The 27,987-nt window shown below is 48.2% G+C and overlaps 1 long non-coding RNA gene across 1 annotated transcript in view; it reads right to left on the minus strand.

The window, feature by feature from the left end:
- Positions 1 to 2,324: 2,324 nt before the first annotated feature.
- The window catches only part of LOC146199928 (uncharacterized), a 39,913-nt gene continuing 14,250 nt past the window's right edge, over positions 2,325 to 27,987 (minus strand). Inside the window, exon 2 of the long non-coding RNA XR_014705145.1 lies at positions 2,325 to 2,651. This is a non-coding gene — a long non-coding RNA (uncharacterized LOC146199928). The remainder of the gene's footprint in view (positions 2,652 to 27,987) is intronic.

Genomic DNA, 27,987 nt, shown 5'->3' on the forward strand with positions numbered 1-27,987 from the left:
ACTACGCTAGCTCATGTCCAGAAATCAAAAATATAAATTAAGAGGTAAAGCAATTTTGGGTTACTCAACTGTTTGTCTCACACCGTGAACTTAGGTAAGCGCAATCTGACTGGCCGAATACGTCGCCCGGGTCCAATGACTCCAGGCCGCCGTCTTGGCGGTTAGGTTGATGCCTATCCTGTATCTGCTGGAGATTAAAGTTTTACCACCACCACCGTTTTTGACACCATCAGGGATCAACGGTTGTCGGTGGGGGCCACTGAGTGAGGACAGGGAAAATTTTTAGAGGGGCTTCCGCTTGCTTTTCATGGAGATGTAACGATATTTATCAGGATGTTTGGCTGCTGACATCAGCAATTAGTTATGGTAATCAGAAAAGTGTACAGTTGCCATTTGAAGAATTGAAAACTTCATATTCTTTCTTTCACACATCACAAATTTTAGAATCGAGCACTACATTGATGGTGGTGATATTAATGAACAGCAGCCGAAGAAAACGAGAAATAGATTAACACCTTTAACATGGCCTTGTATCGAAAATGTTTTACCGCTTTCTTATTCCGTTGGACACCACTGAGGAGCGCAGGAAGCTAGTATGGAACGTGGACACCAGTTAGCATACCACCGCACGGGCAGCGCGTGTCCGCGCATCCGAAGCTAGTAAAATACAGCGTGATTAGCTTCTTTTTACAACGCGAATACAGGGGGCTCATGAACGCGTTGTCTCTTCTTTTTGGCCAATGAAATAGCGGCACTGCGTTGGGTTATGAATGAAATGGAATTACTTGTCTCTGTAAAACTGAGAAATAGATAAAAATAACAAACCACAGACAACAAAGTACATAAATTGCTACGAGTCCTGAACGTAGCAAAATTCAACATAGTTTCAATAATTTCTTCTGATGCATTCTAAACAACCAAAGCGGCCCCTTTCGCATTTGAAATGTGCACTAATCGCAGATGTCCAATTTTCACGCGATGCTTTTAAGTTCATTAATGTTTCCACTGCAACTCTAGATTTTACGGCCCGATTTATTTACCTCTACTGATGAATATACCGCGAAAGAAAAAGATAAATAAATGTCAATAAATATCCGGTGCCGAGAGGTACGGATCGTATGAACGGGAACCTCCCCACGTAAAAGCTGGACGAACCAAGTTTGTCAAATTAGCTGCACTAAGAAAGGTTTTCCGGGAAAACGGCTCCGCCTCTCCAAACACACATACTAAAAAAACAAAAAAAAAACAGACACTGTGCATGGAATGGAGAGCGCCTTCTTTACTACTCGTTTTCTACAAACCATCTGTCGACCGCATCTAATGTGGACGCTGAAGCTACAGGCCTCTCATCGCCTTGGATTTCTATGCTTCCTCCATCTTCTCCTGTATTATTATAGAAGGAGGTTGTCCGCTTTCCACTCATGCAGCACTCTGGAAACTGACACCGTCGATGGCGGCACAAGCGTTGATAACGAGCAAATAATATAACGCCTAGAAGCTCCTGGTGCATGAATGCTCACCTTATACTATTCATTGCTCTAAATACTGCGAAGGCCTGCCCAGGATATAGGTTTGGTGCTACCGCCCACGCACTGATTTCCGGAAAACATCACACTGTTAAATGGCAGCTCGCGAATCGCAAGATGACGGTTTAGTTTACTCTTCCTTTTTGCAATGATGTAGCTTGAACGCTTGGTTGGATGACATTCGGCTACGTAAAGTGACAAAGTGTTCGTACAAAACGCCAACATGATTTATACTTTTCACGACGGAAGCACGAGATCTTCAATACTGAGCACGATATAGTGTAAAGCGCGGATGCGATATTATACATGACCAATTTTGGAAAACAGCTTCATTCATCGCCATTCCTCCTCTATATTATCAGTGATCCTTTGAACAATGCTACAAGCTGGCCGTATCAACAATCATTAATAGCGCAGATCTGGTGAAGCATATAAGGCACGACGCTATGATGGCGAAAGAAAGTTGATATTTTGTTATTTATTTATTTAGTAATACTGCGGAGTCGTTTGACTCCATGCAGGGGTGAGCAAAGATACACTTAAAAAAGGGTACGCTAAAGTTATACGAGCCCCATGTAAGAAAAAAACAGATGATGCATAAAACAAAGGCTTCACATGCGAGAGGCTCTCAAGTTATCAATAAATATTTCTGCAATCGGGCTGTTCACTGCACACATCAGCAGATCATTCCACTCTGCAATTGTTTTGACAAAAAATGAATGCTTAACTTTACTGGAGTATGCTCGCAATTCTCTAGCATTTTTCCATGATTAAAACGCATATTTGCTCGAAACGGGATTAATATAATCAAGGGAGTTAATTTTATTCAGAGCGGTGTATATTAGGTACAAAAATTTCAACCTAGCTTCAGTGCGCCTTGCCTGAAGGGATAAGAAATCTAGGGAGTTATCCTTATCCGCTGGTATCCTTTGCACTCTTTCTGATTTCAAAATATTCTTGGCTGTGTAAGGGTCCCATAGACAACATGCATATTCGAGACGAGGACATCTCCAGTAGTTAGCGTCGCTCTGCCTCCACGCCCTCGGAGAGAACGCAGTAACGAGTGCAATATGTCGGTGCTTGGGAACATGTACAGGGTTTCTCGCAGGGTCTTAGACCGCAGCTCTGGAAATGAAAAAAAAAAAGGACAACATTGTAAAATCGCACCGCATGGCGTGGCACGTAATGGACTACATATAGGTGCACAAATGCAGCCAGCATGAGTTTTTTTTTGTAATAGACGATCTTGAGTAGCCTCTAGCGCTAAGCCTCTGGATTATTTAGGCGATGACTCCAGTAAATTTCCTTCTCAGAATAAATTACGTTACATTTTTAGAAAATTATTTCTTGTCTTTTAAAAGGAGTGTTATGGGCGCCTAATGTCCGTTAGGAGAAAAGCCATTCACCCTCTCCTCAATACTCTCACTTCAGGCCGCCATGGCAAGAAGAGCTTATCCTGGCAGGAAGATCTTATCTGTAGAAGATTTTAACCATTTGTGGTCGTTTTTGAAGATGCAGTTTTTAAAAACTATGATGTGCAAGTTCTGGCTAAGGCAATGCTTATTCTTACTAGGAAAGTTAGGTCTTGTCGGACCATGTTTTTTTTTTTTCATAACTTTGCTTTTTCACGTGTCCAGTTGTTGTGTTCGACAACACGTTCTGAAAAGCCATTACAGTCAGTGAGTACTACCCGTCCGCTTCTTATATTCCAAATAGTAGGGGTCTATGTGTGAATACCTGTTTTGCAAGACAAGGATATGGTGGCTGCGCAAATTAGGGTTAACATATTGCAGTAATACAGTAGCGATAGCAGAGAATAAAAAAAAAAAACTTTGGGATGAGTCATAATACGAGGATAATATATGAGACTGGCTTTGTTCGGCAACATGTATCGCAAATAGATATGTTGTAGGGAATTGAGCGCGAGATTACTAGGGAGTACAGGTCGAGGAATTGGTTTATTAACGTCAGCGTTTGGATGACCGCGCACATATCTGGCTATATTTTGAGTGCGTTTTTTATTTCACTACATGTAAACAGGTTAATAATGATGCGAATTTTTTAAGCATATTGACGCATATAGAAGACGGCGCAAAAGATGACATCTGAGATGACAAGCGCGAGCCTGGAAAAAGAAAGAAGCTTGAACGCAAGACTCGTTCTGGTCTACCATTCAAACAATCTATCGCTAGGCCCTCCTTGGCGTTGTACCGAGACGTGACACTGGTGGAGCGCGCTGGGGTATGCATAAGACTCCTTCCGGCAGTGCACAGCGGATCCCAAACATCGACACGCCTGTCCATCGTGCTAGCCGCCGCCTTCTAGGCCTAACGCCGGAGTCCAGCCATCTGCCGAACGACTCCTCAAACGCCCAAGTTCCTCAGACCTTCCACGCCATGGCACATAACAACCCTGCGCCGGTAACTCTACAGAACACCAAGGTGCCAGAGTGCTTTCGCGGGGAAGCGTTTGAAGATGTGGAGGACTGGCTCGACCAGTTTGAGCGAGTGGCAAAGATCAACCAGTGGAGCGCAGACCAGAAGCTTTGTAAAGTTTATTTTGCCCTTCAGGAAAATGCTAGAACGTGGTTTGAAAAACCACGAGGCCAGCTTATCCACATGGGATGACTTCCGCTGCCAGCTGGTAGACACTTTCGTGAGAACTGACCGACGAGAGAATGCGCTGCGCCTGCTTGAGTGCGCATCCAGAACCCGAATGAGAGCGTGGCTATGTTTGCGGAGGACATGGCTCGCCTTTTTCGCCGTGCCGACCCTGATATGAGTGAGCCAAGGAAGTTACGGCATCTCATGCATGGTGTCAAAGAACAGGTGTTTGCCGCTTGGCACGAAACCCACCTAAAACTGTGAGAGAGTTCGTTAAGGACGCTACGGCTATAGAGCGAGCCCTACAAGACCGGTGCCGCCAGTACAACCGACCTGTTAACTGTGCTTCGACGACTGCGGCGGCGCTGAATGAAACCGATAGGACCACCCTTCGAGACCTTATAAGAGAAATTGTTCTTGAGAAGCTCCAGCGAATTACGGCTACGAAGACTCAGTCATCACAGGCCCTCGTGGAAGCCGTCAGGAATGAAATTCGGTATGCCTTATCACCGTCTGCACCGTCTGCGCCATGTAACCAGTCTCACCCCGTCGACAACGCGGCAGTTATTTCGGAGCCATACCACGCTCCACAACCGGTCAGCTTCACGGCCGACGTTCCTGCACCTTACTACGAGTCGCAACACGAGAGCTATGCCGCAGCCCTTCATCGCCCGCCTCCAGACTACGCGCCACCGAGCTCATCGAGCCGTCAGGAGACGCGATTCTTCCATGGACCCCAGTGGGCGCCTTCCAGGCGCTTTCAACCACGCCGAACTCACAGGTGGCGCAGTTATGATAGCCGACCACCCTGTTTCTACTGCGGACAACCTGGCCACGTGTATCGGTACTGCCGCTACCGCAAAGAGGGGCAAGCCTTTCCGCCGGCTTCTGCTCGCCAACACTTCAACGTCGACTCTGCCCAAATCGAGGACGACCCTCCGGTCAGCAGGGAAACCAAATCTCCGGGCTTCCGCCGCCGCTCCTCCCCATCACCAAAGGTTATCTTTCGCCGATGCGTTGTAGCATTTCTGACGTTAGCGGACAGCGGTCCCCGAGCCCTCACCGGGGAAACTAACAGCCACAGCCTCGCGAGGGAAAGTTGCAACCAGTCGAAAAGTGCCAAACCCCTCACCACCGCCGCAAGCGCCGACAACCTGTGCTTCGGACGCCGCTGTTAACATTAACATTGACATTGCCGCACTACCGGCTGAAATGCCGCCTACATTTCAGCCAAAAATGCCGCACCAGATGAGCAGCCCGGACGACGAAGCTGACAACGCCGACAACGCCGCACTTCCGCCGCAAATACCGAAAGAGACGAGCAACCTGGATGAAGTTGTTAGTGCTGACCTCGCCGTTTCTATTGACGGGCTGGAAGTACATGCTCTAGTGGATACCGGAGCGAATTTTTCAATTAATAGCCAGAAACTGGCTATTACGCTGCGTAAAGTAAGAACCGAATGGACTGGGCTAGTAATTGGAAGTGCTGGTGGTCAGTTACTGGCATTGACAGGGAAGTGCACTGCCCGGATAGGAATAGGAAATGCGGTGCTTGTTGGCAGTTTCGTTATTCGCCCTGACTGTTGCAAAGACCTCATCTTGGGCATGGACTTTCTGCGCCTTCATGAGGCTGCTATCAGCATTCGAGACAGCGTCGTTGCCTTCACCAAGAATCACGGAGACCTTGGTTATGCCGAAGTACCATTGATTCTAAGGAGACGGTGACATCACCTCCGCGATCATGCTCTCTTGTTCAAGTGAAGTGCTACGTGGCGCATACCGGCGATGGAATCGCCGAAAGGGCAGTCACCCTGGTACTAAGCCGAGGTGTTTCTGTAGCTCGGGGGCTAGTCAACTTTACCGATTGACCGACCGAAGTGCTGCTGACGAACTTTAGCGACGAGCGTCAGCAAATTCCGAAAGGCACAACTGTGGCCTTTTTCGATTGCCTCCCAAATGTGCAGCACTGCTTCTCACTGCAACAGGAAGGGCCAATATGCAAGACGCCCGTAACCATCGTCAATGTGAGTCCAAATTTGTCTTCTTCAGAACGGGACCGCCTTTTGGATCTCATAGACCAATTTCGACACTGCTTTGCTTCCGAATCGCGGGTCGGCCAAACGCCCTTGACTCGCATCGCATCGATTGCGCATCGATGACTTGACTCGCATCGATTGCGCATCGAATCATTACGGATGACTCGATTCGCCCGATTCGACAGAATCTTTACCGTGGGGCTCCAAAAGAACGTGAAGCCATTCAGCGCCAGGTGGCCGAAATGCTTAGAGACGACGTTATCCAGCCGTCACAGAGCCCCTGGGCTTCCCCCGTGGTGCTTGTTAAAAAGAAGGACGGCAGCTTACGATTTTGCATAGACTGCCGCAAGCTCAACAAAGTGACTAAAAAAGACGTGTACCCTCTTCCTCGCATCGACGATTCCCTTGATCGCCTGCGAAATGCACGTTACTTCTCATCAATGGACTTGAAAAGGGGATATTGGCAGATAGAAGTAGATGAGAGGGATCGGGAAAAAACAGCATTCGTCACTCCCGACGGATTGCGTGAGTTTAAGGTGCTTCCGCTCGGTTTAAGCTCGGCACCAGCAACACTTCAGCGGCTGATGGACACTGTGCCCTCGGGACGTAAGTGGCAAACATGCCTAGTGTATCTTGACGACGTGATTGTGTTTTCGGCCACATTTGGAGAGCATCTACGCCGTCGGTTAGCTGTGTTTCAGGCCATACGATCTGCGGGCCTCGCCCTTAAACCCGAGAAGTGCCACTTCGGTTACGAGGAGTCGCAGTTCTTAGGCCACGTCGTTAGCCAAGAAGGTGTCCGGCCTGATCCTGAAAAGCTCTCCGCAATCGCCAAATTCCCAACACCTAAGGACAAAAAGACATTGCGGCGCTTCCTGGGTCTTTGCGCCTATTACCGTCGGTTTATTGCTGGCTTCTCACGAATTGCCTGGCCATTAACTTCATTGACGCGTAACAACGCTGTCTTTAGCTGAGGTGAAGAACAGCAACAAGCTTTTAATGAGCTGCGGAGGCGTTTACAGACACCACCTGTCCTGGCACACTTTGAAAACGACGCCCCTACACTGCTTCATACGGATGCCAGCAACGTGGGCTTAGGTGCTGTGCTGGTGCAGCGCCAGGATGGTGTGGAAAAAGTATTTGCTCACGCCAGCAGGACCCTATCTAAAGCAGAAGCGAACTACTCGACAACCGAAAAAGAATTCCTTGCAGTGGTATGGGTGGTTATGAAGTTCCGCCCTTATTTGTACGCTCGCCCCTTTGAAGTCGTTAGCGACCATCACTCTGTTGGCTGACGAACCTAAAGGACCCTTCAGGGAGACTCGCGCGTTGGAGCTTTAGATTACAAGAATTTGACATGGCCATTATTTACAAATCTGGAAGGAAGCACACGGATGCTGTTGGCCTTTCCAGAGCGCCGGTCGAACCTTCCACTATGACCGATGAAGGCACTGCGTTTTTAGGTGTCATAGATGATGGAACGTTTTCCCAACAGCAGCGAGAGGACCAGCAATTGCTTCCTCTTATTGATTTCTTGGAAAGGCGAACTACGGTTGTGCCTAAGATTTTCGCCCGAGTAATGCCTTCATTCTTTATTCGCAACAACGTACTTTACAAGAACTTTCGCCCTGGGGGAAACAGTCATTTACTCGTCGTCCCATCAGCTCTCCGCAGTGAAGTTTTGCAAGCGTGTCACGACGAGCCAACCGCCGGTCACCTAGGCTCCACCCGCACTTTGGCTAGAGTACAGCATGGATATTACTGGCCAAAAGTGCCGGCAAAAGTGAAACACTATGTGCGTACGTGCATAGACTGCCAGCGCTGTAAATCACCCCCTGGAAAACCAGCTGGCCTACTCCACTCTCTTCAAGTGTCAACGACACCTTTTAACACAATCAGCATGGACCTCCTGGGACCATTTCCGACGTCCACAGCCGGGAATAAATGGATAATGGTCGTCACCGATTATCTAACCCGCTACGCAGAGACCAAGGCTCTGCCAAGGTGTACCACCGCAGAAGCAGCTCGGTTCTTCGTTGAGAACATGTCCTCAGGCATGGCGCTCCGGCACTCATTATAACAGACCGAGGAACTGCATTTACGGCCGAACTTTTGGAGACCGTTCTCCGCCTTAGTGGCACCAGTCATCGTAAAACTACAGCCTATCACCTCCAAAACAATGGTTTGACGGAACGCTTCAATAAGACCATCGCAGACATGCTTTGCATGTACGTCGACGTGAACCACAAGAATTGGGACAAAATTCTTCCCTACGTCACGTTCGCCTACAATACGGCACGCCAAGACACCACTCGTATGACACCATTCAGCCTCCTTCACGGGCGACCAGTAACAACTATGCTGGATGCATTGTTGCTCCCGAATGCCGACACCGATGATGTCGATCAGGACACCGAGGAATTCGCTCAGCGTGAAGAGGAAGCTCGACAACTAGCGCGTGTGCGGATCAAAAATCAGCAAGAGGGTGATGCACGACGCTACAATCATAGACACCGACATGTCATGTACGAACCTGGCGACAAAGTGTGGGTCTGGACGCCTTTTCGCTGCCGTGGACTCTCCGAAGAACTATTGCGGCGATACTTCGGGCCCTATGTTGTTCAGCGACGTTTAACCGACGTCACTTATGAGGTGGTGCCAGACGAGGGGTCGACATCAAAGCGACGCCAGCAACAAGCAGACGTCGTTCACGTTGTGCGTATGAAGCCGTACAACTCGGACTGACCTCATCGAGGCGATGCTTCCTGAGGAGGGGGGGGGGGGCAAATTACGCATATAGAAGACGACGCAAAAGATGACATCTGAGACGACAAGCGCGAGCCTGGAAAAAGAAATAAGCTTGAACGCAAGACTCGTTCTGGTGGATCATTCAAAATATCTATCGCTAGGCCCTCCTTGGCGTTGTACCGAGACGTGACAATATTATGCGCTTTAATGACAGTGCGAAATAAAGAAAATCACGTACTTGCGCAACGCATGCTGGGTAGCAGTTTGCTCTGTATGGTCGATCGGGACACGATGCCCCATTGCAAACAACAAATGATCGAATTCTGTTTTTTTGGAAGCTGTGGAACTTAGAAAATCTGTAATTGGAGCAGCACAAAACGCCATCGAAGCACTGTTATAACTCAAAAGTTGACGCTGTCTTAGGCACTCGCCGGCATCATTACAGAAATTTCACTAGCCCTCTCATTTCTCTCAAAGTCTGCTGCAATTGTTTGTTTTTCGATTATTGATCCGAACAACTTCCTACTCGGATACGAGTCTCTTGGACTCATAAATAAGCACCCTTGACATGGTCATTCTTGTTTCCAGCAAGAGCAGAGTATTTAGAATAAGTGATATATAAGTAGAACTATGCTCACAACCGATGGCAAACACATGAATGTGGACACCAGTATTAGCAAAATTTTATTTCCCTCTATTAGAGGATGCGCCAAAGTGATCAAACGTTGGTGAAGCTTAATTTTACCCAGAAGTACAGGGTATATGCTGGAGCACTTAAGGAGTACTAGACCTGTTTTCCTGCTTGTCTATGTGCTGTGAATGTAGTAAACAGGAATTTGATACTTGATGCGGCTGCTCTTAGAACCCATAGTAATAGAGATGAATCGCAGAAACGTTCGACTGTGTCTTTTGCTCATGAGAGATGGAATTAAGACAAACTGCTTAAGACACTTGGGGTGAGACAGCATAAAATTTGCCTGTTATAAAGCTCGCCTTCTCATTTTCGCGGAACAAGGGACTGTTAGAGCTTCACAATGCCCTGCGCAGCTTCAAGCGAGCATTCCAGGAGCGCTAATACCGGATAAAGTACGCTCTTAGGCAAATAAGACAAGACAAAACGAAGGAACATATATGTCAGTTACAGAGCAAATAACTTTGTTCCCAGGGTTTTACAGCTTCACAAAACCAGACATACGCTAGGTGAAAACTAAGATAAATGACTCGGATGCATGTACGGAGAAAGTATTTGAAATATGTACACCTCAAACGCCATCATCAAAACGACAGCACGTTCGCATGCTAACGATCCCATTTCGTCGAAGATAGTCCTGGAGTGCAGCAGGTTTGGTTCCCTTGCAATTCACTCCAGTCGTCTGAAAACGTGAGAGATAATAAGACTTTCATATTTAAGCATGTGACAATACAGATGACGGCTTCCATCTCCGTGTTCTGTTGGCGATCCTCATTCATGCGCATGCACTCTGCTCCTCGCTCAGTCTCTTAATCTCCCAACGTGCCTTTATTATTTAACACAAACACATTACTATCGAGTTGTAAGTGGCCTCATTATGTGAAACACCAACCAACTTAGAAATAAAGCCTCGCTTTATTGAAGTCGTACAAACGTGTCAGCATGGCCTAAATGGAGCATGTATGATGTGGGCTCCGTGGGTGTCGGTGCTTTTGATTCTAAGTTCAAATTCTCGTCTCCCAACAGCTACCCATGTTGAAAACTAGTGCCGTGTTTGCCATGTCAACTGATCCCATGATGTTGGAGAAACCGCGGACTAAGTTTTGCTCGTAAATGTAATCAGCCACCCAATAGACACCTAGCAATGACATTATTTGGAATTTTAATGGGACAGCTTTATATTCGCTGATCATCACGTAATCTGTTGTAAGCGAAAAATCGCGGACTTTGCTCTGGAGGTAGCAACAGGCAACTCACATGGCCGTGCAGTGAGTGGTCGTCGAATTGGCTGCCGCAAGGACACCACTATGCTTTTCAGGCGCTACCAACAGGGTCGTCTCTAATGCGATGGTATGGTGAGAATGCCATGCAGCTCTTAAAGATTATTGGGTCCATAGTTAAAATGCTGCCTCTAAACCGAGCAGACACACTCAAGCTGCTAGTCAAAATGGCGACTTTATATATGTTCGATGGTATTTAGATACTTTTGCCTCTCTCATCCCTATGCTTATGAGATAAGCGGGATAATAGAGGCAGAGATGAAAGTATTACTGAATAAGCTAATATCAAGCTGCACGTACGTGCGCGAAGAAAAGCGACCGGAATCGGTACAAGGGAATCATTAATTCTGGAGTGCCATATCCTTTTGATAATTACGATGATCAGTAATGTTTATTAGTGCAAAGATATCTAAGGCCTAAGAGCACATAAAAATGTCGAAATTTCATTTAATGATGCGCATGTAAAAAGGAAGAATTCCAAGGAAAATCGGTGAAAGTATATGCGGAAATATGAATGGGACAGACAAACAACTACGTGATTGTCCAGAAATTTGCAGAAAGCTGTAGGGTTACTATAAGCGAGAGGGCGGACTAATTCTCGCCATGCATGGTTGCGGCGCTCTCTTGTCTATGCCAAGGAACCATTTAACCTAACGTACACGTATTCCAGTTGGCTATTACCTAGGCCTGTCTATAATGTGCCTGTATTGTGTAAACCTTATGATACCGAATAGTGCAGATAGCATAAAATCACGGGCTATCATCAGATCCCTTAAGGAGCCGCATTGTAGAAAATGAATTTTCTTTCAAAAGTTAAGTTCTCTCCTAAAGAACGAAGCTGCAAGGAAGAGCTTGTACGCTTCTGGGAGAAAAAGTCCTTAATATCTTCTAACAGTGGATGCACTCTATGAGCGCATGCACAGCATGCAGAGTCATGCTGCCCGCATTCATAACAGATCGAGGGGTATACTTGATTATATACGTGTGCGTTCGTGTGTGCGGACTATCCTCAAAATTGTGAACGCCACTTCGACGAAGCGGCTTTCCACTTGTGTCTTCCAGTCTGCTATATGCGACTTGATAGCATCAAGGTTGTAGTCGCTTTCTTTTTCCCATTCAATCTGCTACATCTGCACTACTCCGTGCTTCATGGAAAGTCGGCAGTGTTGGTAAAGAAAGCCGGATATATCGCCGGGGTGGAACAGTGGTTACGGCGCTCGACTACTGTTCCCAAAGGCGCGGGATCAAATCCCGGCCTCGGTGGCAGCTTTTCGATGGAGGCGAAAAGCAAGGCGCCCGTGTGCTGTGCGATGTCAGTGCACGTTAAAGAACCCCAGGTGGTCGTAATTTCCGGAGTCCTCCACTACGGCGTCTCTCATAGCCTGAGTCGCTTTGGGACGTTAAACCGCACAAACCAACTAACCAACCATAGGTCCCAAATGTTCCGATGCAGACTTTGCCGCCTCTTCGGATTCTTCATTTTTATGTAATCAATAGTGAGTGGCTAGGGACTCAACAGGGCATTATTTGCGGACCTCTATCTACAGCGCGTTGCAGAATTAGAGGCGCGATCTAGAATGCTTCTCCCAGCTAAACCGCGGAATTCTTGCAGTTCAAATTTCGCACAGAAATCACATTTAGTCGCTAGTATTTTTTAATACTAAATTTGTTTGGGGTACTTGCCTGATTCGATCAAAAGAAGTCAGATGTTCCCATCGCCTGCGGCGGCGGCGACGCCAGACGAACCGCTGCCCCAGCGATAGGACTGGTGGCGCCACCTCATGCTGCTTACAACAACTCTGTAGCAGGAAAAGAGGGGGCGAACGTTTCTGGCAGAAGGTTTGAGTTGTTGTAAGCAGCATGAGGTGGCGCCACCAGTCCCATCGCTGGGGCAGCGGTTCGTCTGGCGTCGCCGCCGCCGCAGGCGATGGGAACATCTGATTTCTTTTGATCGAATCAGGCAAGTACCCCAAACAAATTTAGTATTAAAAAATACTAGCGACAAAATGTGATTTCTGTGCTAAATTTGAACTGCAAGGATTCCGCGGTTTAGCTGGGAGAAGCATTCTACATCGCGCCTCTAATTGTGCAACACCCTATATGCCTCCAATATTCACTAGCAGAGTGTGAAAACTGGCTTTCTTATATCTCCGTGCACCCAAGCGGGTTTAAAGGCGAGGCTGAATTGTGCTCTTATTTTGTCACTCACATTTGCAGCTCCCGTGCCGCAATTTCTGTAGAGATGGACCTTTAAATGTGTCTTTTTTTTACGCTCAGATGGATGCAGTTTTGCCCACTTGGTATATTTCGTAGGCTAAGAAATATATTCATTAGAGCTCTTCAGAAATCCTTTAGTTTAATGTGACTTCGCTCATGAGCGAGAAAGTTCGCGAATGCCTGTTTTGCTGTGCGGTACAATTTTAAGGTTAAATACTCAATGCCGTAGAGAATACGCGTTTATATGACAAGTGCCATGCGATTGGCCTAAGTCTGACCTCCGGCCTGCAATTTCTTTTTATTTCGGGGGGGGGGGGTGGGGGGGGGGGGGGCGCGGGCGTTTGCCGCTCCATTTTTCTATTTGACAGAGGTGACAAAAGGTTGCTACCGAAATCTATTGTGGTCGCTGGAGTATACGGCTCTAAAATACTTCCTTCTGTAACCTAAAGTTGGATCGGTTCGGAATCAAGGCACACCTTTTCTCTAGGCTATGACCACAAGGCTGTTTATCTCAGCCTCTCTGCGTACATTTGCTAGGCCCTCGTCACCGCCCAGTATAACCTCCTCATTCATGCCTTCTCAGCCTTTCTTCCAGAAGTCAGAAACAGCTGGCGAGGTTATGACATCCGTGACCGCCATCTCAGCCTCTCTAAAAATGTCTTCTTTATTTCGGAAGTACATGTATAAAATCTGAAGCAGGTAGCCTGAAAAGTAAAAAAAAATTTCTTTGTTTAAACCCTTCTTTATCTCGGGCTGAGTGAAAAAATAATGGTAAGGTAAAAGCTACTTTCTTACTCGAAAATGGCCGAGGTTGTCGAGACTAGACGACAAACCTTAAGCTAATCAAGTGCACGGAAACGTTGCTTGGAAGAAACTCATCAGCATTATCAGCCAGACTATACACCCTGCAGGGCGTATAATCTAGCAGGGCGTATTTTCCAATTGAGGCTTAACCCGGCTTAGGCACCGCAAATTTCTTAACCTGATCTACCCGCCTTGTTTCTACCGCCCTCTGCTGCGCTTTTCTTCCCTTGGAATCTATTTCGTCGTCCTGAGCGATCATCGGCTGTCCTCTTTTCACACTACCTCTCCAGCCCATGCCTCTTCTTTCTTCATATGCACTATAATGTCATCAATTAGAGCTATAACTCGCACACACACTGCACACGTCCTATCTTTGAACGCTATACCTACCATTCTTTGTTGGGTAGCGTTCTGTGTTGCCCTCAAAGGGAGGAACTATGGCATAATAAAGAAGAATATACTCGTTCGCTCTGAATATCAGAGGTCTGGTTCATTGGAGATTGCCCAAGGTTTATAATGTCCGATGTAGCTTGTACGAGAAGTTTAAATGAAAACATTCTATGCAATCATTCGCTTTCTAGCGTCTCTCTGACGTGGAAAAAGAGTGTAAAAATGGCAAGGGTGCCATTAATTGTGCTTTGAAGAAGTAATGCGAGAGAAATTCTTTTTTGTATTGGATTATGTGGCTACATAATCGCTTCTTTGCACCTTTGCCGTTCCTGGCTCCAGCTTAGCGCAGTCAATCAAAAGTAAATTCATGCTTCAGGGTACGGCTGCATAGCTAGAGCCGCACGAGGCTGCGTAGCTGTGGTGTTTTGTACGTAACGTCTGATGGGAGACATTTTACTAAATTTTACAAGCACAAATTGCGAAAATGTTTAGTTGCTCTCCATAACTTATACTGCGGAATAGGTGTTTCAAAATTTCTTCATTTTAATCGTTTTTCGTTTTAATGGGCACTGTTATCCTTACCCTAATGCCAGCCTATGTCCTTACGTTGGAGAAAAAGAACTGCAAAATCGTTCTCATGCGGACGGCTTTGAGTACCGATTAGCGTATGGCTGGGAGCGGAGGGATGTTGATTCGAATCTTGGTGGTGATATACTTTTTTTTTCTCAAATGCCATTCCGTCCGGACGAGCCCTGATAACCGGCTCTATCCACGTCGCTCATGAACCAGGAAAGGCTTCGTATTATAAAAATGACAAATCTGTAGCCGGAACTAGTTTTTTAAAAATAGTTCCTATCATTGACAGCTTTAGTGCGCATGGTGTCTGATAAAAGCAAGTAGTACGTATTATTTACAGCTTCTGAGGGCAGTACTTGATGTGTTGAATATAGAAACGCCCATTATGTATAGTATTCCAGTCAAGTATCCCTCTATGCGTGACCGCAGATTACACACTAGGGAAAAGTAATGTGCAGTCCAAAAATAAAGTAAACCGTAAGACCCTTATGGAGCCGCATTTTATATTCTTGAATTCTGCTTTCGTGAAACGTACTGCTTTCATCTGGAACTTACAAAAATATGTAATACGACATGACATGCAATGAGGGAAAGGGCATTGAGGCAAAATCAGTTGGGAGATTACAGAAGGTCAACTCTTTGGATTGTGACCGAAATAAGGAAGCAATCTATTGTGAGATTGTTCTTTTCAGATAAACGTCCATTAAAATGACTGAGTTGAAGAAGAATGAAAAAAACCCGAGGGAGGAGTCGAGGTTTCCAAATAATTAGGGCCTTGAGAACCAGACGTCAAAGAGAATGCTAAAAACTCAACATGGCAAAAGATCTGTATCAGAATAACACGAAAGGGCGGATGCTGCTGTTGGTTGCTTCTGGTTGCTTCCAGTTGCTTAATTCACTTCTTGATTACCATTTTTAGTCTTTGGTACTTTTAATTGCGCGCCAATCCGTTCGTGTGCTCTTTTTTGGCTCTTCTTCTGGCTGCGTGACGTCACATCCTCTACGTCACAATTATTCACTTCTTTTTTATCCATTTTGGCCTTTGGTACTTTAAAATTGCTCGTCATACCCTTCATATGCCCTTTTTCGTTTTCACTTCCAATTTCGTGACGTCACATCCTTGAGGTCACCCTAACTGACTGACTTAATTAACTATTTTACACATTGGTGCTTTCAAATTGCGCGCCAATTCCTTACTATGCCTTTTTTTGGCTCGAGATCCGGTTGCGTGACGTCACATCATTGACGTCATCCTAATTGACTTATTTAATTAACTATTTAAAATTTGCAACATTTTTACGTCACGCTAATTGACTGACTTAATTAACTATTTTAGTATTTGATACATTCAAATGTGGCTCCAAGCCATTGGCTAATGATGTCAATTTCGCCTATACGTTTACATCTTTTGCCTCTAATTAATTTTCCAATCAACCAATCACCTGATATTTTCTCGGACACAACATTACGTTATCTTCTATAGATTGACACCACTCATTAACCTCTACCGCTTCTCAAATGCAACCGCTACGCAATACGTTTATATATTTTGCCTCTAATTTAGGAGAACACTTTGTTGGGCTAGTCGGTCATACTCCGTGTCTTTTTTAGCGCAATTCCCTTTTTTAAGTTTGCCTCTAATTAATTATCTAATTAAATTATTTGCCTATATTTTTTTTGGCCCAACATTACATTACCCTCTATCGATTTACATCACTAATTAACCTCTGCCGCTTCTCAATTACTCACAACTGCTCCGGGCAACTTTTACATTTTTTGCTTCTAATAATTACCTAATTAACGTATCGGCCCAATTATTGTTTGGGCACAACTTTATGTCACCCTATATTGATTGACACCACTCGGTAACCTCTAGCACTTTTCAGTTGCTCATAAGTCACAACTGCTTCGGACACGATTTTGCAGACGTGGTCTGCGGACAATCTGTGAACATAGCGAAGTAATGCTTTCTCATTAATAGAGTGAGGCTTAACAGAACGAGATGAAAGGAACTTGCATGACAAGGTGTGGGTTATTGACAGTCCTAGGAGTCTGCAGCTATAACAAGGTAGATGGTACAGCTAGTTGGCTAAACAATGTTACTGGCAGCAGCAAGAAATAACGACACATAAAAACACACAGACAAGGACTATAGCATAATCCTTATCAGTGTGTTTCTTCTGGGTAATTGATTACACTGCTGCAGTTAGCAATGAGGTTGTACAGCTATAGCGGCCATGTAAATAACGCTGGACTGGACACTGAGAGAAAATTAAGAATAAAGGGTCGAATTTTGTAAGGAATTTCGATGCTATGAATAGAAGAAAAGCAGTATAATGTAAATAGCAGTTGGATCTCTAAAATCAGCCCTGGTAGAGAAGTATTTAGAATAACAAAATCTGTCATGTAATAATCAGCTAAGAATGAGCTATGCAAGGGAGAACATATACTTAATTTTAATTAAAGGAGGGAAATCTGTGGGTTAGGACTCAGACATGAGTTCTCTGTTTGTAGTGATACTAAGTGTAGTGAACAGAACTGAAAAGAACAAAGAATAGTGCCAACAGACGCCATGTGAATTTCGCAGTCTTGATTCTGAAAGAAACGAAATCTTGGAAATCAAACTAGCGCACTTCAAAACAAAGACACAGGGAGAGAACGACAACACAGCGCTGACTTCAACTGGTTTTTATTAGAGAGTGACCCAATATATATATGTACGAAAAGTGGGCGTGAAATAATTGATAACTGCTGAGTTTGCACGTGGCGTAAAACACCGAACGCAAAGTTAAAAGACGCACGATAACAATATAGGTCAAAGCAAGGCAGAACGGCAGGGCTATAAAAAATAAAGAAGCGAAAAACGGGGAGGCATGTAGGTAAAAACAGTAAAGAAGGCACGATCCGAAGATACATAAACTAAAATCGAAAAAAGGCCAAAAGGGGCATTAAGAGCGATAAAAAACCAATAGGGGCATTAAGAGCGATAAAAAACACAAAAGGGGCATCAAGAGCGATAAAAGAGTCAAAAGGACAATTAAGAGCATTACAAGACAAAAAGGGCATTAAAAACAGAATACCTAAAACAACCAAGGCCAGGCCGCTAGAGGCTGAGGAGTGTACCCGGAATCTAAACATTAAAACTACTGTGAGTCTGATTCAGATATTCTAACTCGCGTTTAGTCAGGGCTATTGAGGGTGTGCTAACACAATTTTGACCTAAGTTTAGAATGTGAGCGGCTTCTATGATTTCGCGTGTATACTGATGTGCATTTCTCGCAATGACAGTGCAATTATGAAGGGATGGCTCACAGGGCTGAGGAGGACACTTTAGGCAGTGAACACCAAGGTTTCTCTTCGTAGTATTGTAAACACTGTTTGAGTGTTCCATTAGTCGTTCGTTTAGGCAACGCCCGGTTTGCCCCACGTAGGCCTTGCCACAGCTCAGGGCAATCTTATAGACGACACCAGCTTGGCAGGGAACGAAAGGTGCCTGGTGCCTAACAGGGCAGGCTGGCTTTCGCACAGCCGGGGCATTGACTCTGCGGCAAAGCTTGGAAAGCTTATCAGGCGCCGAGAAGACAACACGGACGGTGTGACGGCATTCTTTGTTCGACGGCTGTCGAGCACGTTTTCTCTTATCGCCGCCGCCGAATCGTTTAGTTCTTTGCGGGGGCTAGTCAGCCCAATAAAGTGTTTCTTCAGTGCACTCCCCGACTGTTCATTTGTGTCACCGACCTTGTCGCCAAAATGTGACATCTGGTGGAGGTGCTGTGTTCCTTCAACGTGGAATACCATTCCGAACGAGCCGAAACCACCCATGATCTACGTAGAGGCCCGGGAGCCCCCATCTTCCAAGGAGTGCCACTGAAGATGCAGAAGACTGAATGGATCTCTTCAACCGCATGGCAGGGTTCAAGGCTGGAAGGACGCTGCGAAACTAAAACAAGTCTACTTTTCTCTTGAAGGATCTGCCAAAGTTCGGTTCGAAAATTTTGAGACGTCTTTGAAGGATTGGGAGACTTTCAAGACTGAGTTTTTGGTGGCCTAAGTGTAATCCGCAAAGAACGAGCCCAGGCCCTACTTTATTCAAGACTTCAACTCCGAAATGAGCTAGTCCTGGCTTACATTAAGGACATGAACCGCCTCTCGCCGTACCTACCCTAACGTGACAGAAGGGGAGAAGGTGAGATTTTTTATGCGAGGCGTAAAAGTGTTGCTTTTATCAGGACTTGTGAGAAACCATCCAATGACGGGAAGCGTCCACCATAGAGACGACGATGCATGGCCGAATGCGCCGCTATGATCGATCGCTACAACTGGCCTGCGCAAGCCATGCAGCAGTGCATCCGCGAGCGGCGACAGCCTTCTGGAACTTATACGCGAAGTCATCCGGGAAGAGCTTCGCCAGCTGCTACCACCACCACAAAGCCCCAAGTTGCAGCTCTCAAGGACATCGTCCGAGAAGATGTACAGCAGGCTCTTGGTACGCCAACTAAGATGGCAGCTACTGAGCAACCACGAGCCGTGAACTACGCCAGCGCGCTATGTAGCTCTCCTCCACACGTGCGATGCCAAGCCCCAGTAGCGTCCATCCTGTTTTCGAACGCCGCATTTTGGCCCCTGCCCGCAATGCATACGACCAACGCCAAAGCCTCAGGAAATGCGGCGCCTACAGGACTTCTAACAACCGCCCACTATGCTTTCATTGCAATGAGGTTGTCCATATCCTTGGGCATTGCCCGTACGGAAGCATCGGCCTGCGTTGCTTCGCTATTGATGCCCCAGGACCCCATCCTGGCGAGAAACCGCCGGAAATCGACGACTTCCAGAGGAGGAGAGAGCACACGTCACCATGCCATCTGTTACGCTCCCCATCGCCGTTTTGGTCCAGCTTTGCGTCGCCGGGACACATCTAGTTACGAGGAAGGTCCCCTAGCCCTGCGCAGGGGAAACTAAATAGAGCAAAATTTGGAGGTGAGGTTGCTGGACGTGAAAACACGAAGAAACTACATCGCCGACGATGAGTAACAAAGACGCAGCCATTAAATCGCCTCTCCCCACGACGGCAATGCCGACGAGAACATGACCAGACATCAAGTTTATACCACCGTCCAGCGAAGTGACAACCGTGTGCACCGGCCAGGACCTCAGCACAAGACGAAGCAGAGATCGAAGACCGAAATCAACGTGCAATACGAGAACGCGAACAAACGACCTTGAGGTTGCTGTCGACGGTCGCAGAGTTACTGTCCTAGTAGACACCGGAGTTGACTATTTATTCATCAGTAAAGCGTTTCCCTCTCAGCTCAGGAAACTAACGACCGCTTGGGATAGCCCGTTGATCCACACCACTGGGGGAAACCTGCGGTCAGGATGATGCACAGCAAGAATAACGCTGAATGAGCGGACATATCCTAATAGCTTTGCGGTCCTGCAGCAGTGTTCCCACGCCGTGATTGTGGAATTTCTGATCGATTCTGGATTTTCTGAACGAGCATCGGCCAATAATCGACCTTCGCTCAAACCTCTTCAAGTTCTCGACGTACAACGCCATACCTTGTACAATGACGTCAACACATCATTTCGCTCTTAACACCCTCGATGAAGATTTAACTGTGCCACCCCAATCAAGCGTCGTCGCCTGCGTGGGCAAGGGAGACATAGAGGCGTCTGCTAAGGCGTCGTCGAAGGAAGCACAAAGTTGCATTTGAAAAGAGGGCTCGGCATAGCAAGAGGTGCAACCCATATACAAGGATGACAGATTCAGATTTTGGGGACGAACTTCCCCAAAGAGTACCGGCATCTTATCAAGGTCATGGCCATCGCTTTCCTTGACGAGATAGAAGACGGCCAAGGCGTCTGCGCCTTTCCCGGCCAACCCGAAGCTGATACGCTGAACCTATCTAAGGAGCCCACGCTTGACATAAGCACAGCACTACCGAGAAAATTGCAAAACCGGATTTGCCGTCTTCTTGAAAGTTATAGCGAGTGCTTTTCTTCAGCATCAAAGGTGTGACAGACTCTGTTGACAAAACACCTCACTATCACAGACCAACACGCCCAGCCTCTTCGTCAGAGCCCCTACCGTGTACTGCCACGCGAATGCCAAGCCATCAGCGAAGAAGTTGAGTAAATGCTTCGCGGAAACGTCAATCAGCCACTAACAAGGCCCTGGCGGCACCAGTAGTTCTGGTGAAGAAGCAAAACGGCGCACTTCGCTCCTGCGTTGATTGCAGCCGTTGGAGCAACGTCACAAAGAAGGATGTCTACCGATCCCACGCATCGACGATACTCTAGACCGTCTCTGCAACGCTAGGTATTTCACGTCCATGCACTTGAAGACCTAGCACTGGCAAATTAAGTCTGCGAAATAGACCGCAAAAAGATGCGTTCATAACGCCTTACAGCCCCTTCGAATTCAAGGTAACGCCATTTCGCCTGTGCTCCATTGAAGCCACGTTTCAGAGGCTAATGGACACTGTCCTGGCTGGCTTAAAGTGGCAGGCGTGTTTGGTATTCTTGGATGATGTCGTTGTGTTCTCGTCAAACTTTGAAGACACCTGAAAAGGCGGCGGACAATGCTGGATGCCGTCAAGTCATCAGGGCTGACACTGAAATTATAAAATGCCACTTCGCTTACGAGGAGCTGCTATTCCCTATATCGTAAGCTAGGATGGCGTTCGCCCAGACCCACAAAAAACTGCTGCGATCGCACAGTTTCCGCAGCCTTCAGACATGAAAGCCGTGCGCATATTCCTTGGGCTGCACGCTTAATACAACCGATTTACCTGGACCTTTTCGCGCATCGCCGAATGGTTGACGCAACTTACAAAGGATGATGTGCCTTTCAAATCGGACGCGAAATTGGTGCAAGCGCTGAAGGAAATTAAGCGCCGCCTACAGATCCCTCCTGTCTTCGGGAACAACGAAAACGCAGAAACAGAATACATACAAACGCAAGCAGCTTTGGCATAGGCGCAGCCCTCGTTCAGAGAGCTTAGGGACAATAAAAAGTTATAGCGTATGCCAACCGTTCACGGACGAAAGCCGAAGCGGATTCCTCGACTACCGAGAAAGAGTGCCTCGCGATCATCTGGGCAATTTCAAAGTTCCATCCGGACTTACGGTAAGCGTCACTACGCGCTCTGCTGGCAGGCAAATTTGAAAGACCCTTTCGGCCGCCATGCCCGTTGGAGGCTAAATCTTCAAGTATTCGAAATCACAGTCGTCTACAAGTTAGGCCGCAAGCACTCCGATGTACACTGCTTGTCACGAGCCCCCGTTGGTACGCCGCTGAAAGAAGGCGACGAAGATTCCTTTTGGCAACCTGTAAGCGCCAGCGGTTTCGCAGAACAGCGATCAGATCCTCAGCTGAAAGCGCTAGCCGATTACTTAGAAGGAAAGACCGCTTCCCCTGCCGCTGTGTTCAAGCGACAGCTGGCGTTCTTCGCGTTACAAAATGACATCTTTGTGAAAAACGTTGCATCCAACACCGCCCACCTCCTTGATGTGCCTATCAACCTTGGAGAGGAGATTCTACAGGCGTGTCACGATGAGCCAAGGGCCGGACATCTCGCCCTTGCACGCACGTTGCACCGCATTCGGGAGAAGTATTATTGGCCACGGTTAGCTGCTGATATCGCTCATTACGTCAGAACGTGCCGTGAGTTCCAGCGATGCAAGACACCTCCGACTAAACCTGTTGGTCTATTGAACTCGATATCACCCCAACGAAGCCCTTTCAACAAATAGGGATGGAGCTCCTCGGACTTTTCCCAACTTCATCGACGGGAAACAAGTGGATCATCGTGACCACCGATTACTTGACCCGCTATGCGGAAGCAGAATCCCTGCCTAACGGTTCAGCAGTGGACTTTCCAAGTATTTTGTCGGCCAAATTTTCCTTGGACATGGCGTCCCAGAAGTGCTCATCACGTACAGGAGAACAGAATTTATGGTGGGGCTCACCCAAGCCACCCTGATGTTCAGCCAGACAAGCCACCGGAGGACGACTGCCTACCACCCGCAGACAAACGGGCTTGCAGACCGCCTGAATAAAACTATTGCGGACATGCTTGTTATGTACGTCGACGCCGAACAAAAGACCTGGGTCGTCATCCTGCCGCACGTAGTCTTCGCGATAACACGGCCATCTAGGAGACAACCAGAGCGACGCCGTTGAAGCTTGTGTACGGCAGTGAACCCACGACGATGGTCACCGCGATGCTGTCGGATGTGACAGAAGACAAACCCGACGTCGCCGCCTGCCTGCAGCGTGCAGAGGAAGTCTGACGACTCGCCCGATTGCGCGTTAAAGACCAGCAACACCCCGACGCCCGATGGTACAACTTGCGACGACGCGACGCAGAATACAGGACGGGAGACCAATTGTTGGTTTGGACGCTGATACGCCGCCGTGGAAAGCTCTTGCGGCGATTCTTCGGCCCATAGAAAGTCCTTCGGCTCATCAGACTGCTTAATTTGAATTAATCCCCGACGGCAAGACCACATCGCAGCGGCGCAGGACGCACCCACATAACGTCCATGCTATGCGCCTAAAGCCTTATTACGTGCTCTAAAAGCCCTAGTTATTTTAATTTCTCGTATTTTGTTTATCTATATATGTCTATTTCGTAAGCATCGAGGCGACGCCTTTTTAAAGAGGGGCGGAATGCGCCAGGTCAATTCTGTATTTTTTGTTCCTGCAGCGGTACCAGATTTTATGTCTCGCATGATGCCCCGAGATGAGTCTCGAAGATTCCTACCTTATGTGTGTGCTTCTGCAATGTTCTAGGTTGTGCTAGTCACTGTTTGCAGCTTTATCGAGATGTTTCCTCGCCGCCGAACACCTTTGCTATTTTCGTCGCCGCTGAATCGCTTAGTTCTTTCGGGGGTGCAAGTCAGCCCAATAAAGAGTTCTTTTAGTGCGCTCCCAGACTTCATTTATGTCATCGACCTTGCCACCACCATGTGACGGTATAGTGAAAGCAACATGCAAAGGACAGTGTTTATTGAGACCTGGTTTGAAAGCCTCTGTTAACCAAGGTATACAGCCTGGAGGAGAGGAGGACAAATTTCTTCAAGAAGCTCCGGTTCGCTATGGTTCTTTCAGTATTACTCCAAACGCGTATGATACGCGAACAGCGGGAATATTTTTCCATATACCATTATTTGAACAGCGCCTTAACATAACTGCGTGCTCATTGATGTGCAGATGTTGAATACCTCTATTTGAGAAAAATGACCAGAAAATATCTGGACATGTGAATATTGTTACGGCGCGAAGTGGAAGCACGGGGAAAGCGCATGGAAGAGAGCGTGGAGAAGAGAACGATGGAGTCAGTGGTGTGAGAGTGACTGTCTCTGTCACTGCGTCTGCCTCCTGATATTGATCCCACCCGCTAACATGTTAGTGGCAGCGGCGGGATAATGCCGCGCACCGCTCCCAGAGCCAAGTTCCCGATAGGGTGAATGACCGGCGTTTACCCGAAGGTGCTGCGGCCGGCACCGCTAGCCCTAGGCACTCGGTTGGGCTAGGCCCTTCCTAGCAGCTGGACGCTAGAGTTCAGTGCTTCCTGGTAATATTGTCCCAGCAGCTAGAGACCAACGCGGAGGCGCAGGCATGGGACGCCAGGACGAAAGTAGTGATGCTCGTCGCCAAGCTGCGGAGCAGCGCTGCTGAGCTCCTCTCGAACGTGCCCCGCGAGGATCTTGGCAGGTACGGCGGCATCGCGGGGCTCCTCGCCGACGATTATTGGTCGGGCCTCTGAAACCCAGCTTTAAATTTTCAACGGCGCCTTGGTCAACCAACTCGGACGTATCATCGGTGATGTGCGTGCTTTCGGCACGACATTCTTCGCGGAGTTTGTGGTCGCTGACAGCCAAATTTGGCCGGTTGTGCATAAGTGCGGCTGGTGCCAGCAAGTGGGGCTTGTTCTCGAATTCGCTACACAGCAACAACAAGCATACCAACCGCCCCGTCGCCAGGGCCTGGTTCGTCAGTTTTGTTTCACTTCAGTAGCGACCTCTGCCTCTTCGTGGTGATGGCTGCCACATGTGTCTCTGCGTTCTTGCGCGGCGTGCCCCGCAGCTTCGACGACACGTGACGCTGTCCGACGTCTTCGCAGTTTCAGCGGCTCTGCCGTGATCCTACCCCCAGGAGCGGCAACTTGTGTACGGCGTTAGCTTAGCGACCAGTAACCACCGACTTGCTCTTCAAACACATCCGCTGCGCAGCTCCAGACCGCGAGTTGACCTCGCCTCGGAGCCTTCTGTCGGTGATGGTTAGAAAGGCTGACATGCTGGTGCGTAACCACTGTGGTCAACCTCTTGTGCTTCGTCACTGTTCAACCCTGTTCGCGGCGTTCATTTTAGGCCCAGGCACACCGGTCGCCTCTCTACATCCTACAGCTTCGACGCCGGCCCCACCAACATCTGGAGCCCTACCATGGGCGTCCTTCCACTTTGGCCCCAACCTCAACCCTGCGGAGCTCACTGCACTGAAGCCTTACTGCAGCAGCATCACAGTTGTCTCGCTCTTCGTGCCGAAGAACTTCATGGGTCCGTCCACCACTATACCTCGTGTCGCACGAGCCGAACGGCGGGTTCAGCAGCGCGTGACCTTCATGCTCGACCAGGGCCTCATCTACCCTTTGTGTAGCCCGTGGTCCTCACCTGTTGTCCTTGTGTGGAAGAAAAATGGGACGATCCGCTTCTGCGTTGATTAACGCAAACTTACCGCTGTCACCCGTGTCGACATCTATCCGGTACCTCGCCTTGATGCCTTCTACCGACTGAAAGGATCTCAATACTTCACCACCTTGGATCTTTCTGGCTACTGGCAGATACCACTGCATCCGGAAGACGCGGAAAAGGTCGTTTTGCGACCCTCGACGGTATCTACCAGTTTAATCGAATGTCTTTTGGCCTCTCCATCGCCCCAGCTACATTTCAGCGCCTTATGAACCACGTGTTGGGCCATATGAAGTCGACCATGCGCTTGTCTATTTAATCGACGTCATTGTCTATGGTGCCACCTTTCAAGGGCATCAGGGACGCCTGCATCGTATTCTTTAGGCTCTTACCACGACGGGGCTTCGCTTGAAATTGAAAAAGTGCTTCGGGTTTTCTAAGATAACGTACTTGGGTCAAGTCGTCGACCGGCATGGCATTTGTTCCGACCCAGATAAACTACAGACCCTAGTGGCTTACGAAGCTCCAGTCAAGCTCAAGAAACGGAAGTTTCTTGCGTTTGCATCCTACTTCCGCCGCTTTATTCAGGACTTTGCTAAACGGAGCATGCCTTCAGGCGCCCTGCTGAAAATGAACGCAGCGTGGACTTGAAATCCGGTCCAACAACTAGCGTTTGTAGACACCAAGCATGCGATCCTCCTACTTTGGCCCGTTATGATGGGTGTGCTCCGACCATCTTGCAGATGGACGCCAGCCAAGACAGACGGACAGGGAGCGGTCCTTTTGCAGGAAGAGGAGTCCGGAGACCAGCGTGTCTTGGCTTATGCGAGCCGGTAACTCTCGGATATTAAGCGACGCCATCACTCATGGACCCTCGAATGTCTCGCCATTGTCTGGGCGGTCGCGAAGTTCCGTCCATATCTATACGGCCGCAACTTCACAGTACTCACAGACAACAACACGTTGACTTAGTTGAATTGATCCATCCATTTGAATACGAAGCTCGCGCTCTTGTCTCTCCAACTGCAGGAATAGTATTACATCATCATGCGTCGGGGTGGCTCCGCCCATGAGGACGCCGATTTCCTTTCTCGCCATTCTATACCGGTGGCGTCTTTGATGGATCTGCGGACCGCACACGACCGTTATCCTGACCTGACTGTGATAATCCGCACCCTCAGAGCCGGTGTCGGGACGTGCACCCGCCAGCTGCGCAACGCCTATCGACACACAGACATTATCCTGTACCGCGTAAAGCGGCTCCGTGATCGGCTGTCCAGTGGTTGGTTGTGGTCTTGGCTGCACTGCAACCGCATGTCATGAGCGGTCTGTACGACGCTTCCACGGCAGGCCACCTTGTTCTAGACAAGACTTTCGCACGCGTCTTGGATCGCTTTTGGGGGCCCAATATGTGTACTGACGTCCGCCAACACAGCGTCGTGCCGGACATGCCAAAACCGGAAGTCCCATATAGTCAATCCAAGGGCGCCGCTGCAGGCCGTCCCGCCCCTCGGTTCGCCTAGTGACCTGGCTGCATGTCGTGGTTGCTCAAGAGTACTTCTCTAAGTGGGTTTAAGCCCTGCCGGTCCCCGACTCCTCCTTCCGCCACGCCGCCCTGTTTGTGCAGCGGCAGCTCGTTTTCCACAATGGCGTTCCGGGTCACCTCATCACGGACAGTCCGACCTGCTTCATGTCGAGAGAATTTGAGACTGCTCTCCGCTCTCTCTGCATGCGGCACTCGACCATATCCGTCAGCCACACACAGTGCAGCAGACTCGTGGAACGGGTCTACCCTAGCGTGACTGACATACCGGTGGCCTACGCAGCTCCTTCCCACACCAACTGGGACTGCTTTGTTCCTGCCTCCGCGGTCGTCGTCAACATCGAATCGCACGACACAACAGGGCTGATGCCGTCCTCTGTTGTCTACGGCCGAATGCCCGTCGTTCCCCTCGACACGCAGTTCAGCCTGTTCCGCCCTGCTACCTCTTAAACAGAATCTGCCCGTAGCTTATATCTCGCTCGCCTGGACGCTCGGCGCAACCTCCGACAAGCTCATGCGCGGCCGCAGGCGTCCTGTGCGGCGGCACGACCTGTTCCCTCTTTTCTACACGGCGAGCTGGTCCTTGTTCGCCGCAAACTCCACGCCATTGGACGTGTGACCTAGATTGGGATTTGAGTTTGCTAAGACCGCGATTTTTTGTCTTTTGTGTGGGAGTTTTGTGTATGGGATCAGTTGTGCTAGAACACGGTCTATCGACAGCGCAAGCCATGCGCAGGGGTGTGCTCACGCGAAGAAGTGCAAAGAAGACTTCAACGGTACCCCGGATCCTCCGTCTCAACTCATGCCAAAACAGTCAGCATTGCCATACGCGGAAGAGCCGCATACAAGCAGCTCCGCGATTTACCGGGACGGTTTGG

The sequence above is a fragment of the Amblyomma maculatum genome, chromosome 2 (assembly GCF_055883805.1).
Source record: "Amblyomma maculatum isolate TAMU_Amacu chromosome 2, ASM5588380v1, whole genome shotgun sequence".
Classification (NCBI taxonomy): Eukaryota; Metazoa; Arthropoda; class Arachnida; order Ixodida; family Ixodidae; genus Amblyomma; species Amblyomma maculatum.